Genomic DNA, 14,611 nt, shown 5'->3' with positions numbered 1-14,611 from the left:
TGTTGGGATATTTTTTATTTTCCCCTGTAAACCTCTTTAAGTTTAATTTATTGTATGCATACCGAGGTATAATATCGAAACAGCCTGCACCTAAAATCTGGTGTAATTAGCATAGAAAATTGGCTTACATGACTTGCATCACATTTCAACATGAAAGTGGGTGTGACTTTAATAAACGGGCAATGTGGATTAAATGTGCCAAGAAATGTGCCGCTTTTTGGTGCATATTTTTTTTCCATAAAACTAAGCCAACTTATTAATGGAGGAAAGGTAGACTCAACAATCTGAAGGTGTGCCAGTTTTCAAACAACTGTTAAAAATCTGGTACACTCTTTGACTGTTTAGTCAAAGTTTACACTACAGTATATAAAAATTAGACAGTGTTTGGTTTCTCCCTAACTAAATGAACTTTACTTTCCAGATTTACAGCATGGGTATACAACAGAACAAATTCAATGGCATGCATGCCAGGGTTGCTTATAACCTATTACTAACAATTAAATTCATGCACATGTATACACAGAGCCTCACAATAATGCAGGAATATAAAATATAAAGGTATGGACAAACAATCCAAACAAATATGACTAGTAAGGGGCAGACAAATATAAGCTTGTAGTTGTTAAAGATGTACAGAACATGAAGAGATATCAAGCTCAATATAAGCAATATTAAGACAATCAACTCTACTCTGAACCAATGAATGGTAAAAAAGAGCACCAGAGCATGGAAGAGAATGTGAGTGTAACATTTTTATTATGTTGATGCAATTAGGGGAACTTGTTGTTTGGTGGTGGTGGTGGGGGGGGCTTACCCGGCTAATTGAACTAAGCGGGAAAACTGCATGTGTGTGGGGGTGGGGGGCCTGGGAGCTGCCTTGCTAATGGGAATAACTGCCTGCCTACTGGAGAAAACTTCCTGTCTACTCAGGGGACTAGCTTTCTTCTCAGGGGAACTACCTGCCTATTGGTGTGATTGTGTAATATATATGCTTAATAGGGGGGACTACATGCATAATAGGGAATCTGCCTACCTATGGTAATAACTACATAATGAAGAAACGACTTAACTGCCTTGGGAGACATACTTAATGGGGAATCTATCTAACGGAGGGTTTACTTACCTACCCACTTTTACTGTGCAGGGCACCAAGGGGGGTGGGGGGGGGCTTACTACCTTTTGAGGTTCAGATGACATGGGTGTTGGAAAATAAAGGATCCTAAGATGTTTTTCTAGTAGATTCTTTAGAAAAGAGTCATGGCTTGAAGAGTCATCATTGTGGAATGGAGAAGAAAAGTTAAAGAGAACTACTCCAAGATATTGTTATTTGTGAGCCACAGGATACAATTACATTGTTATCACTTATAAGGTCTGTATAGCTGGTTTTTACTGTTATACTGTCATTATATAGGGGGATATATATATAGTGTTTTTTATTCTGTAACTGTATGACAGCATTATTCAGTCGATTTGTATTGGTGATATGTTTTCCTGTTGCGCCAGTATTATTATCCAATTTATATAGTGGTATTATTGGTACTGTAAACAGTGTTTTTTTTATTCACTAACAGCATGATGGTATTATTCAATCATTGTCCATAGATTTGGTTAAATAAATGGCATAAACACATTTTTACACATTAGAAGGTATAACTATATGCTCTAGCAATGCAGATGCAGCATGGGATGTTCCTGCTAGATCCACTTCTGGTTTTGGCTCAAAAAAGTAAATGAACAACGTGAGTTAAATCCCCCAGAGGAGGCTCAGAAAAAACATGTTTCTCATTCTGGATGATAGTTATTTCACTTGTCAAAGTAATGTAAAGTTCATAGCTAACGTTAACATGTCTAAATTAACTTGGATCAGTAACAATAAGCAATACATTGAAGGACAGTTGTAGATGTCCAAACACTAAATTGTGAGAATTTCATTAGTATAAAAATTGATTTGTGAGGGCCCCAGAAAGTGTATATAAGGGGCAACTTTTGTGACTATACCAACATCCTACAGTAACTGAACAAAGCTCTATCTTCACTTATACATTTCTACATCAATTAATCTATTTAGAAAGAAGAGAACTTGCAGATATTTAATCCATGTGCATGACACCCTATGGGACAATTCAGGAGATCTAATCATTTACTCCTATGCTTGTTATAGTTTTACTCCCAGAAGCTTACATGGTATATCTTAAAACAAAGTATAATTTTGCCATAGAATACAGAACCAACTGGTTTATCTGATGGAAAAAAAGGAAACAGTTCTCGTATAAATATAAATTTAATGACTGGTTGGAAAAACTAACAAATTCTTCACATAAATTTTCTCATGTTAAGAAGGAAATCAATCTGCTTTCTTTAGCAGTGGGATTCCCAATCTCTGTCCATATCTCTAACTCTCTATAAAAGTTCATGACACTAGTAATAAGGAAAAGTCAACATGTATTCCCTGGTTCCCAAGGAAGAAAAGGGATTTTGCCATGGGTCTCAATTTCCTCGTTGTGACTGCGGGATTCAGACCAGTAAATTAACCGTAATGCAGTTCAGCAGGTTGCCTTACTCAGGGACATATATTACATGCTGCTAAAGAAAACAACACTTTTCAAACCAGCAGTTAACACGAGTGTTACGCTTCCAATGACAAGTCATGTATAAATATCAACGCTTTACAACATATATATATATGTATATATATATATATATATATATATATATATATATAGGGGAATATGCAAAGTAGCTCATTACACAACCTTTTCAGGTAGTGTTCCCTGGTATCAGCTTAGCTCCTGTTAAGGAATTATTCCCCTACCCAGAATGCCTGCGGAGTGCTAAATGGCCTAACCTGAATCTCCGTTACACCTGAAGAGGTGTCCTCTCCCTGAGGAAAGTACTGACCCCTATATATATATATATATATATATATATATATATCGCTTAGTGTTTGTATTATTGTATTATTCACTTGAAATTCCAGAAGCCACAAACAACGCAGAACAATAGCCCTATCCACATGCATTATATAGACAAGGAAGGGCTGGCAAGGGGGCAACAGGGCATTTGCCCATGGCAGCTCTTATTCTTTTATTTTACTGATAAAAAAAGTAAAGCTTCAATCCACTGTAAGCTTTAGGTAATGAAGGTGTATACTATCATTATTGTTATACACAGTAGCTGTTAACTTTGTTGTATGGCTCAAAGCAACAATCATTCGTCGACATTTCTTTAAGGCAAAGAAATAAAAGAGCCGCGATAATCCTAGAGCAAGACATTACTGCCGGTTCAGTATAGGCTTCTAGCTCTGCATTCCTTCCCTTAAAAGTAAACTACTGTAAACCTGTTAAAGGATGCTTCTCCATCATGCACCACTTACTATATCCCCCAAGGCCAAACATTGCCAGCCCTCCCTTACATGTCTTCAATTTGTTGCATGGCTAAAAAGCTTTCACACACACACACAAAAAAGTGAAGAATGACACTCACCATTCGTCCTGGCATCCCAAGACCACCTTTATCTCCCTGATAATCAATGGAAATCAATTGAACTTTAACATGGATTCTGGACTGTTAAAAATGCTTTACAGACTATTGGAGACATTTGTCAAAACTTGTGTAGCGAAAAAGTTGACCAGTTAGCAACCAATCAGATTACTTCTTTTATTTAAAAAAAAAAAGCCTCTTATAAAAGAAGCAATATGATTGGTTGCTATGGGCAACTGCTCCACTTTTCCTCTACACAGGTTTTCATAAATCTCTCCCTATATAAAGATAACCTTGTGTAGTTAAAGGGTAATGCTTTCTTTTTCACTTTGCCCCATTGTCTATAATAGGTCCAGAACATACGATAAAGTTTTAATAAACTTGCTGTATTTATTTTATAAGTTACTTAAAAAAAAACTAAAAAAAACGTCTTCATTTGAAGTAAAGGTACAGATTTTTTTTTATTAGACAGAAGGTGCTTAGCACATCCACAAAGTATACTTACCTAGGCCCTTCCATTTCAAAGATACACAGGGATATCTCTCTCAGTATATTTGCCTCTTCCCTACATACTGTAGTTTGAATATGCTTAAAGGGGTACTCCGACCCTGAAACATCTTATCCCCTATCCAAAGGATAGGTGATGTCACAACTCTGCCCCCGTGTGATGTCACCCCCTGCCCCCGCTATGCAAGTCTATGGGAGGGGGCGTGACGGCCGTCACGCCCCCTCCCATAGACTTGCATAGCAGGGGCGAGGGGGTGACATCATACGAGGGCAGAGAAGTGACGTCACGATACTCCGGTCCCATGGTCGCCACCGGGCTGTTTGTGAGTTGACACCGCGGTGTGCAGCTCAACCAGGTGGGTGGCGAATACAAGATTGCAGGGGTCCCCAGTGGCGGGACACCCCGCAGTGAGACATCTTATGCCCTATCCTTTGGATAGGGGATAAGATGTCTCAGGGCCGAAGTACCCCTTTAAGCCATTGCCTTCAAGCAAAAGAAGCAAAAGGGTTTACACTAAGAGCTGACTGAAGTGTAAGTGCAATGTACTGATAACCAACCATCTGTAGTTCTCAAGATGACATCCATGGCTTCAGCCTCAGATGCCGATTTCTGAGGAACAATCTTAAAATGTGTAGCATCCAGAAGTAAGGTGGCTACAATATTATTTTAACTAAAACAATAGTTCCCCTATTCAGAAAAGCTGCAGTATGGGATGGTGCCAGTTTTCAGCAAAAGATGGTACAGCCTAAATTTAAGAAACCAAAACAGCATGACCTCCCTTTTATGTTTATGACTTGAGCCTTGGGGCTGTGGTGTAAATTGTAAATGTTCTAAGACTAGGAAATAGTATCTTTGCCAATTAAAGGACACACATATTTTGAAAATGAGGTATTTACATTTTCAATAAAAGGAATCTCCAGTATATTCAAAGTTTATTTCAATGGTGGCTATTTCTAATTAGCTGTGTTAAACAATTTCTTATAATTGATTTCATACTGTTGATCATGATATCCTTTTCCCTCTATACTTATTTTGAGAATCAATGTATGTGGGGAAGAAGACTAGGTGTGAACTTAGCCTTACTTATGGTTACTTATACTTATGCAAATTTAAAGGGGTACTCTGCTGGAAAATATTTTTTGTTAACTCAACTGATGACAGAAAGTTAAACAGATTTGTAAATTACTTCAATTAAAAAACCTTAATTCTTCTAGTACTTATAGGTTTCTGAATGCTCCACAGGAAGTTCTTTTCTTTTTGAATTTCCTTTCTGCCTGACCACAGTGCTCTCTGCTGACATATCTGTCCATGTGAGGAGCTGTCCAGAGCAGGAGAGGTTTGCCAAGGGGATTTGCTCCTACTCTGGACAGTTCCTGACATGGACAGAGGTGTCAGCAGAGAACACTGGGGTCAGACAGAACAGAACAGAAATTCAAAAAGAAAAGAACTTCTTGTGGAGCATATAGAAGCTTATAAGTACTAGAAGGATTAAGATTTTTTAATAGAAGTAATTTACAAATCTGTTTAACTTTCTGGCACCAGTTAATTTAAGAGTACCCCAGTAAGTCCAATATAAATATAAAGTTTCCATCTACTCATCACATAATTGGGGAGCTTAGGTGCTTAAAAAGTTGGAAAATGTTGATAGTTTGGCTTACAAAAAGAGTTTATGAAAATAGGCTGAAAGAAAGCATCCAAATCTAGCTGTAGATCTTCATGTGTAAATGGCCATTGATAAACCTATTAAATCTAAAATCCAGCTTGTTTACTATGAATCACACAAAGTATACAGGTTGTTTTTCAATGGAACACTAAACTAATCTCACATTTGTAAGAGGAAGTGAATTTAAGTTTTGAGAGTAGCATTTACGCTACCTTAACAACTATGGTCTAGGAGGTTTTAACAGATGTTTTCTTTTAAGCAGAAGAAATGGTACCAGTTATATGTAGGATTGTTTTCCCTGAAATGTATATGCACTGTTATACAAATGGCAAATACAGTTCAGGAATTATCTGATTCCTGGCATGCGCTACATTAGGAAGGAAGAATGAGTACGAGGGAAGAAAAGAAAGCACAGAAGTAAGAAAAGTCAGAAATATATGCAAGGATTTCTAAATTAAAGGGTTGTAATGTTACAAATATAAAGATTAGAATAGTTACAGTGCATGTGTATTTAGAGCTGGTTACCTAGATATCTGGTATTGGCAAATATCATAATGTGATGAGAAAAGGTTGTAGCTATTTTAAAAGTGGTTGTATGGCTTGAAGTCAATCGAGAATGAATAAGAAGAGCACATGTGACGCTCACATTTGTTATTATGTTCTGTACTTACAGCCAATCTTAGGATCATGGCTACATGGGTGGAATGTTTATTTACATTCCTCTTGTAAGTATGTGTGGTTTCTATGGACATGATATGTATGATACATGGACAGTGCACTATGAAGATCTATGACAGCCGTGCGCATATTCTAGCTACAGATCCTTTCTGCTTACTCTGCAGTTGTGATAAATCAAATATTGAAGGCCAAATTCAAGCAATGCACAAAAATGTCACAAAATGTGTTACGGATAGCAAGTATTCACTAGCTGATCTATATTCTCTTGTTTGTTAGTCTGTTTTGAACAGCTGCTATGCAACGGTCTCATAGCCAATTCCAGAGTAATGGATCAGGGTATCTTTGATTGCTCAGATCTGGATAGCTTGGGAAGTAGCTTTTTTAACCCCTTAAGGACCACGGGGTTTTCCGTTTTTGCACTTTTGTTTTTTCCTCCTCACCTTTTAAAAATCATAACCCTTTCAATTTTGCACATAAAAATCCATATGATGGTTTATTTTTTGCTCCACCAATTCTACTTTGCAGTGAAATCAGTCATTTTACCAAAAAATCTACGGCGAAACGGGAAAAAAAAATCATTGTGCGACGAAATTGAAGAAAAAACGCCACTTTGTCATTTTTGGGGGCTTCCGTTTCTACGCAGTACATTTTTCGGTAAAAATGACAACTTATCTTTATTCTATAGGTCCATATGATTAAAATGATACCCTACTTATATAGGTTTGATTTTGTTGTACTTCTGTAAAAAATCATAACTACATGCAGAAAAATGTATACGTTTAAAATTGTCATCCTCAGACCCCTATAACTTTTTTACTTTTCCGCATACGGGGCGGTATGAGGGCTCATTTTTTGCATCGTGATCTGAAGTTTTTAGAGCTACTATTTTTGTATTGATCTGACTTTTTGATCGCTTTTTATTCATTTTTTCACGATATAAAAAGCGACCAAAAATATGTTATTTTGGACTTTGGAATTTTTTTGCGCGTACGCCATTGACCGTGTGGTTTAATTAATGATATATTTTTATAGTTCGGACATTTAAGCATGTGGCAATACCACATTTTTTTTATGGGAGGGTGATTTGAGGGGGGTGATTTGAACTTTTATTAAGGAAAGGGTTAAATCACATTTATTAACTTTTTTTTACACAATTTTTTTGCAGTGTTATAGCTTCCATAGGGACCTATAACACTGCACACACTGATTGCCAGCACTGTTCACTGCAAAGCCATAGCTTTGCAATGATCAGCGTTATTGGCGGTCGATTGCTCAAGCCTGAATCTCAGGCTTGGAGCAATCAATCACCGAGGGGACACGACGGAGGCAGGTAAGAGGACCTCAGTTCGTGTCCCAGCTGATCGGGACACCGCATTTTCACTGTGGTAGTCCCACACTTTCACTTTCGGTTTAGACGCCGCATCTAAAGGGTTAATAGCACGCGGCACAGCGATCGCTGCCGCACGTTATTAGCCCCGGGTCCCGGCATCAGATACATGCAGGGACCGACCCGATATGACGCGGGAGCCGGCCAAGGATGTAAAGATACTTCCTTGGTCGTTAAGGGGTTAATAGCCTTAAGAAGATCCAGGTCCATGCAATCTTTTCATAGTGTATGCTATGTTTAAAATTTATCAAAATGTTTCTGTTATCCTGTTGTTTAGTTCCACTGTTCTAATCTTCTTATCTATTTTTGCATTTCTGTTTATGCTATCCTGATATTAGTATTTGGAAGCGATAGAGTCTGGGTCAGTATGTTTTCCTTACAGGTTTCAGTGTTTTACTTAAGTTGTGTTATTCTGAGCCTTAGTGCTTTTTTATTACTTTTATTGATTTAGTCTAGGGCTATTTCTGGTGTTAGTTTAGGATAGAATCTAGGGAAGGATTAAGGAGAGTTAGTTAGGACCTTTTCTTGTTGTGGTCTTGTTTGTCATCTTCTGTTTGATTTTATGCTACCATTATTATCATTCATTTATATATTCATCCAATCTCTTGTTTCCAGTTCTGGTAATCTAATAGTCAATCGTCTCAGTCTGATTCCCCTCTTGTATTGATGTGTGGTTGTTCGCTTTTCTGTACAACTACCAGCTGGTCATTTTATTTCCTCTACTGTAAGTTCTGGGGAGTATGGCGAGTGCCAAAGGACCCCGGAAAGGTGACAGCTAAAAGTGAAGCCTAGTCATGCAATCTAACCACCAGTGAGTTTTGTTACACCATGTTAATGTTTGTAAGCACAAGGCCTGTGATCCTGTTCTTATTAAAGTGGTATTCCAGGAATGTTTTTCATTTGACTATGCTACAGGGGCTGTAAAGTTAGTGTAGTCCATAATATAGTTTTTGTACCTGTGTGTGATGGTTTTCTCACAATTCGTATGTGATTTTCACCCAACATTTATTCTTAACAGTATACAAAATGACTGTTGTCTTAAATTTTTCCCAGGTTGCAATGCAGCGCAGATCCTTCCTGTCCATTACTGTCTGGCAGGTACGTGCTAAAACCACCTTATGATGGATAACCCCTTTAAAGAGGTATATTGCCAATACATTCTATAAATTGGTGGTATTTTCAGCAAACCTATCAAAAACACTCATTCTTCTGTATTCGGTACAGGCAAATGATGTACATTTGTGTGTTTGTGAGCAAAAACCTAGTTCATATAGGTAACAAAAGCTCTAATGCCTTAATATACATACTACCCTACACATATCATTTAGCACAGAAGATGTAAACTCTTACAGAATTACCCTCCTTACCTCTCTACTTCGACATGTGCATATGACCATTAGAAGACAGGATCACTAGGGGCCAAATTTTCAGTAATTTTCAAATGGATCAAAACTGGTGACCTTTCCAATAATACAAAATTATATATATGTATATATATATATATGAAAAGGGGATACGTATTCTACTTAGAGTGGAGCACCTCTTCAGGTGCATGGAGATTCAAAATAAGGCCACAGGCACTCCACAGGCTTTGTGGAAAATGGAATATGCAAAACAGCTCATCACACCACCTTCACAGGTAGCACTCCCTAAAATCAGCTTCAGCTCCAGTTACGGAGACTGAGAAACTGATTTGAATATTATGCCAACCCTGAATTCTCCCCAGAAGGGAAGAAGAACCATCTGCAGATAGATGTTTTGGGTGCTTGCCCCTCACCAGTACAGAGCAGGGTGGTCTGGCTTGGCTGGTGAGAGGCCTGTAGACTAGGAAAAGGGGATAAGTATTCTCTTAGGGAGGAACACCGCTTCATGTGTATGGAGATTCAAAAAAAAAAGTCCATTAGGACTCTACAGGCTTTCTGGGAAAAGGAATATGCAAAGCAGCTCATCACACCACCTTCACAGGTAGCATTTCCTAAAATCAGTTTTACCTCCAGTTACGGAGTCTCAGAAACTGATTGGGATTTATGCCAAGCCAGAATTCTCCCCAGAAGGTAAGAGGACCCATCTGCAGACAGCTGTTTTGGGGTGCTTGCCCCTCGTCAGTACAGAGCAGGGTGTTCTGGCTTGGCTTCAGAGTAAAATGTTAAGCAACTTACTAGAGAAGTTATTATGTGCAATAAATTGATATTTAGGGCAGTGAAGTTATGAGCCTGAGCCCAGCATGAGCTATTTGTAGGCAATCATGTTTTGTGTGTCTTTTTACAGTATCCTTGCACTTGGCTTAAGGATAAAATGGTTAACATGAAAGCATTCATTTCTACTAAATGGTAAGTTGAAAGAAGACACTGCAGTGATTCAAGAAGATTATATGTTCCACATTAAATGACTATGTTGTGTCTCTTTTATTCTCTCTCTGCAGCCATTGATTATCTAAATATATTTATTTGGTCATTTTATTTTGGTGGCTGCAGTGCCTGCCGCCACTTTTATATGGAATTGTAGCAATAAAATAATGATTCATGAAATGGCTTAGACTAAAATGGGAAATCCCATAATCGATGATGTTCCACAATCATGATGCAAAACAAAAAACTAAAATTCTGTGCTACTTTGATCATCTGTATCTGGCTTGTAATCAAAGAGGTTACGCTCTTGTAAAAACCTAAACATGCAATGAATGGATTACACAATCTAAAACTAAACAATAAAATGACATCATGGGACATTCCCTTTGAAACTGTCTTCAGCTTCTGTAGAAGAACATCTGGCCAGTGGCAAATGCGTCTTGAAGACCAAGTTGGAACTTAAGGTTTTCCTGTTTTTTTTGTCCCTGATCTTTTTAAATACCAATATTGTCATTACAGGAAAATTTCAAAAGACAGGTCAGCCTCATATATTTGTTGTTGAACTAAGTCCCATTGGGACTTGTCTGACAGAGCAGCTTCAATGTCATACAGGCGCCTATTTATTGTATCTGGGCTACTAAACCGTTTCCTCTTCTCATAAAGTGCTTCATGTTTTACAGAGGATGTTACATGTCTGTAAGAATTGTTGTATCTACCCTCACACATACACTAAATATGAAGGTTATCTCAGGACAATGTGCTAAAAGAAAAAGGCTTAAAGGGAATACGTCATCAGAATATGGGTTGTAGCATAGCTGCTAAGTTACACATAGTTTTTAAACATTTTAGGTGAGCGTTCCTATGAACGCTTATGGCCTATGTAAAATGCCTTATCTCTTTATCATCACAAGCAGGACTATAATGGCTCTGATTTACTATTGTAAACCCGACTGCTTTTCTCAGTTTGTGCACCGTAATGTGGTGCAGTATACCACAACTTGATGCATTGGGCCACAAATTGTGTCCACGCCACATTTTTGCGCCAAAATAAACCTACAAATCTGACAAACCCAAAAAGGGGCGTAGTCGGTCAGAAAGCGGGCATGATCATGCGGAAAAGAGGTGTGGTTTCACAACCCGACCTATTTACTATTGAAATCACAGAAAATCCTGTGATTAAATGGCCTGCTGCCTCAGGGTAAACAACTATCATAAAGGGATGTGCCACACTGTTAAGCTATGTGGTCAGTGTAGTTAAAGGAGTAGTGGAGTGAAACATAACTTATCCCCTATCCAAAGGGTGGGGATAAGTTATAGATCGCAGGGGGGTCCGACCACTGGAACCCCCCGCAATCGACTGAACGGAGCCCCAGCAGTCTGCCAAAAGTGTTCATTCTGATTCCCGCAGGTAGTTGTGGCCAACACGCCCCCTCCATGTATCTCTATGGGATGCATAGAGGGGGCATGTCTTTCAATTCTAAAATGGATTTACAATTTATCCACAGAACTTTTGCTTATTTGACTGTATCCTACGGCATAGTACAGATAATTGTGGGGCAAACAATAATTCATTCCCTTCTGTACCTTCATACACCAATGTATATTCTTCCTATTTATGTAGGGGAACCGTGAATTGTAAAATAATGTAAAGGCAGAACACTTTATAGTCTGTTAAATATATGAACTGTGCTTCATCTGGAAGTGGCTCATTTACTTTATGATTGAGCTTCCCTGTATGGAAAATAGACGTGTGATCACATGTCTATTTTCCATACAGGGAAGCTCCAATCAGAATGCGGCAAGTATCTCTAATAAAACATAAGACCATACCACTGACAAAAAGGGATCATCATAGTTCACAACCTAACCTCTGCACAAGTCACGGTGTTATACTGTATATGTGCAGAACACTCCCCGAAAAAAGTAAATGAGCCCCTTCCAGGTGAAGCACAGTTCATATATATAACAGAATAAAAAGTGTTCCGCCTTTACATTATATTACCACTCACTGTTCCCCTGCATAAATAGGAAGAATATACCTACATTGGTGTATGAAGGTACAGGAGGGAATTAATTATTGTTTGCCCCACAACTATCTGTACTATGCTGTACTGTGTACCGAATATTTGAAATTCAGGAAATAAAATAGGAAGGACAGGGACTGATGGGAATTGTGAATCCTTTTTACAAAGCTGCATTATAGCCTTACACAAACTATTTGGGGTTTTAGAAAACTATAATGTTGGACAATAAAACTATTAAGTTTGTTGTTTCTTTTTAAATCACTTACTTTTGCTTTTTCCTTTTTACTGCTAGATATTTTGAAATCATTGCAGGGTAAAGTAGGTAAGTAGGAAATATTATATTTTAGATGGAAAAAAACATTTGTCTACACAGCTTTCTAGCCCACAGGCATGTCTTAGATGCTTAATAGCATATGATTAAAATGCACTATAATTTCTGTTGGCCTAAAATGTATGATGTTTATAGAAAACATATGAAGATATATTTTTCATGTATTTATAACCATATGTTTGTCATATATTTTTAGATTAAATCATTACGTTTATTGTCCTGATTTCAACTCAAATAAACACTTTAGCATGAACCAACATTTGTACAGTGGGCTATACTGGCCATACAAGGGTGAACATTATGGAGTACCCCTTAACTTCAAAGAAATGGAGGACTTTATAACTTTCATAACCTTAGTCTGTAGGATAAAATGGCAGGAGTCCCCATGCGGGGGTATCCCCTGGAAAAATTCCTCGGCGTTTGCTGTGAAAGCGTTTCTCCGTTGCGACAATCTTCAGACCTGAAGAAGAAAGGATTTCCCTTTTGAAACGCGTTGTCCACCTTCTGAATTTCATTTCTGATTCTTTATTTTTATTTTTGTAACCCGTTTGTATAATAAATCCCCCCTTCTAATCAAGAAGTTTTAGCCATTTATTGTCGCAACGGAGAAACGCTTTCACAGCAAACGCCGAGGAATTTTTTCCAGGGGAAACCCCAGCGTGGGGACTCCTGCCATTTTCTCCTACATTATTGCCACCGCCTGCCAGCGGTCTCGGCAAGAAAGCTGCTCCCGATCACCAACCGAAAAGAACTTTATCCCACCGGGGTCTCGAGGACAGCGGCACCCTTCTGCTCACCGTGACTCCAACTGCGCTCTGACCGCAAGGGACCAGTATACATCGAGGGGGCCATCACCACTGACAGCAGCTGCAACATCTGCCAGCGGACTGCACTTGGACATCTGGGACACACCAGCCAACGGTACCCATACCACAGAAGCAACGCTCCAGAACGCCGACAGCGGCTGGCACCCCGCAGCTCCGGAGACCAGCCAGAACATCGGCCAGCTGTTCCAGCGGTTAGCGGCCCCGGAACCTTGCCGCACACCAGCAAAAACGCTTCACAGAGTTGTGCCTGGTTGCAGCACAACTCTGAAAGGTGAGCAGAATAATCCCCCCCCCTTTCTCTCCCGACCTACCCCCCCTTTACCCCATAGAATTAAAAGGGTAAAGGCACCATCAAGGCACCATCTCTGTGTTTTTTTTCTTTTTACATATTCTGCATAACCTTAGTCTGCTGACACAAGCTTCAGAAGGAAAAGAATAGAAAAAAAAAGGCACAACTGACCACCATCAACATGTGATGTACAGGTCGCTGTGCTTTCTTGGCTTACTTCTTCCAAAATATTACACCTGGCCACCTGCACAGTGTAGTCATCTTCCATCCAGGATTCTGTGATGTCTTTTTACAGATTATTTGGTGGATAATTGTATATTCGATACATGCCAGGAGATGTTCCAAATGCTAGGTATACATGACTTAATAATTGCACAAAACATTGCTGTCATTGACAAAAACAGGCGTGACTTCTAAAATCTTATGTGGATCCTATGAGTAACGTTTTCATGAAATACATTCTTTTGGAACAGTAGTTTTTATTCATGCTCAATATAATAAAGTAAAAAAAAAGTATCTTTGCTACATTATACTGTCATATAACACAAAAAGCATAACACAACTTATGGGTCCCCATTTTATGGGCTATTGAATAAAGCATTTCTGCTGTTGCTTTGATCTGCACAGAATTATTAGTAGTCAACAATAAATTCATATAAAAGGGCACATAAGGGAAAAATAAAAACTTACCGGAATACCAGGTCGTCCAATAGGGCCCTAGAATAAAAATAGAAGGTAAAACACAGCTGCAGTACATTTAACACATTAAAGTTAGAGTGCAATCTTACATAGACTGACCTGAAAGCACATAAGGAAATGTATTGTGAAGAATTATTAAAGGGAATCTGTCAGCTGTATTAACTGCTAAGGGCTGCATACACCACTGGATAGCTGTTAGAATATAAAAGCAAAGTGTACCTTTCCTGGAGCTGATAGTGGCAGCCAAACTTATAAAATCACCTTTTTATTTCTCAACCAAATGTCAAGAAGGTGGAGCCAATGTTCAATTGCCACAGCCCTGCATGTCTCCTTGCTTGCCCTCACTTCCCGACCCCTCCTTGATTGATGTACAGAGC

General features: G+C 38.6%; 1 protein-coding gene across 1 annotated transcript in view; it reads right to left on the bottom strand.

Moving 5' to 3' along the window:
- LOC130282440 (collagen alpha-1(XIII) chain-like) overlaps positions 1-14,246 on the bottom strand; it is a 191,643-nt gene extending 177,397 nt beyond the window's left edge. Inside the window, exon 1 of the mRNA XM_056530694.1 lies at positions 14,226-14,246. The gene's annotated coding sequence lies outside the window, so the exon portion shown is untranslated. The remainder of the gene's footprint in view (positions 1-14,225) is intronic.
- Positions 14,247-14,611: the final 365 nt, after the last annotated feature.

The sequence above is a fragment of the Hyla sarda genome, chromosome 7 (assembly GCF_029499605.1).
Source record: "Hyla sarda isolate aHylSar1 chromosome 7, aHylSar1.hap1, whole genome shotgun sequence".
Lineage (NCBI taxonomy): Eukaryota > Metazoa > Chordata > Amphibia > Anura > Hylidae > Hyla > Hyla sarda.
Note: the sequence above shows the minus strand (reverse complement) of the source record. Positions and strands in the feature narration are given on the sequence as shown.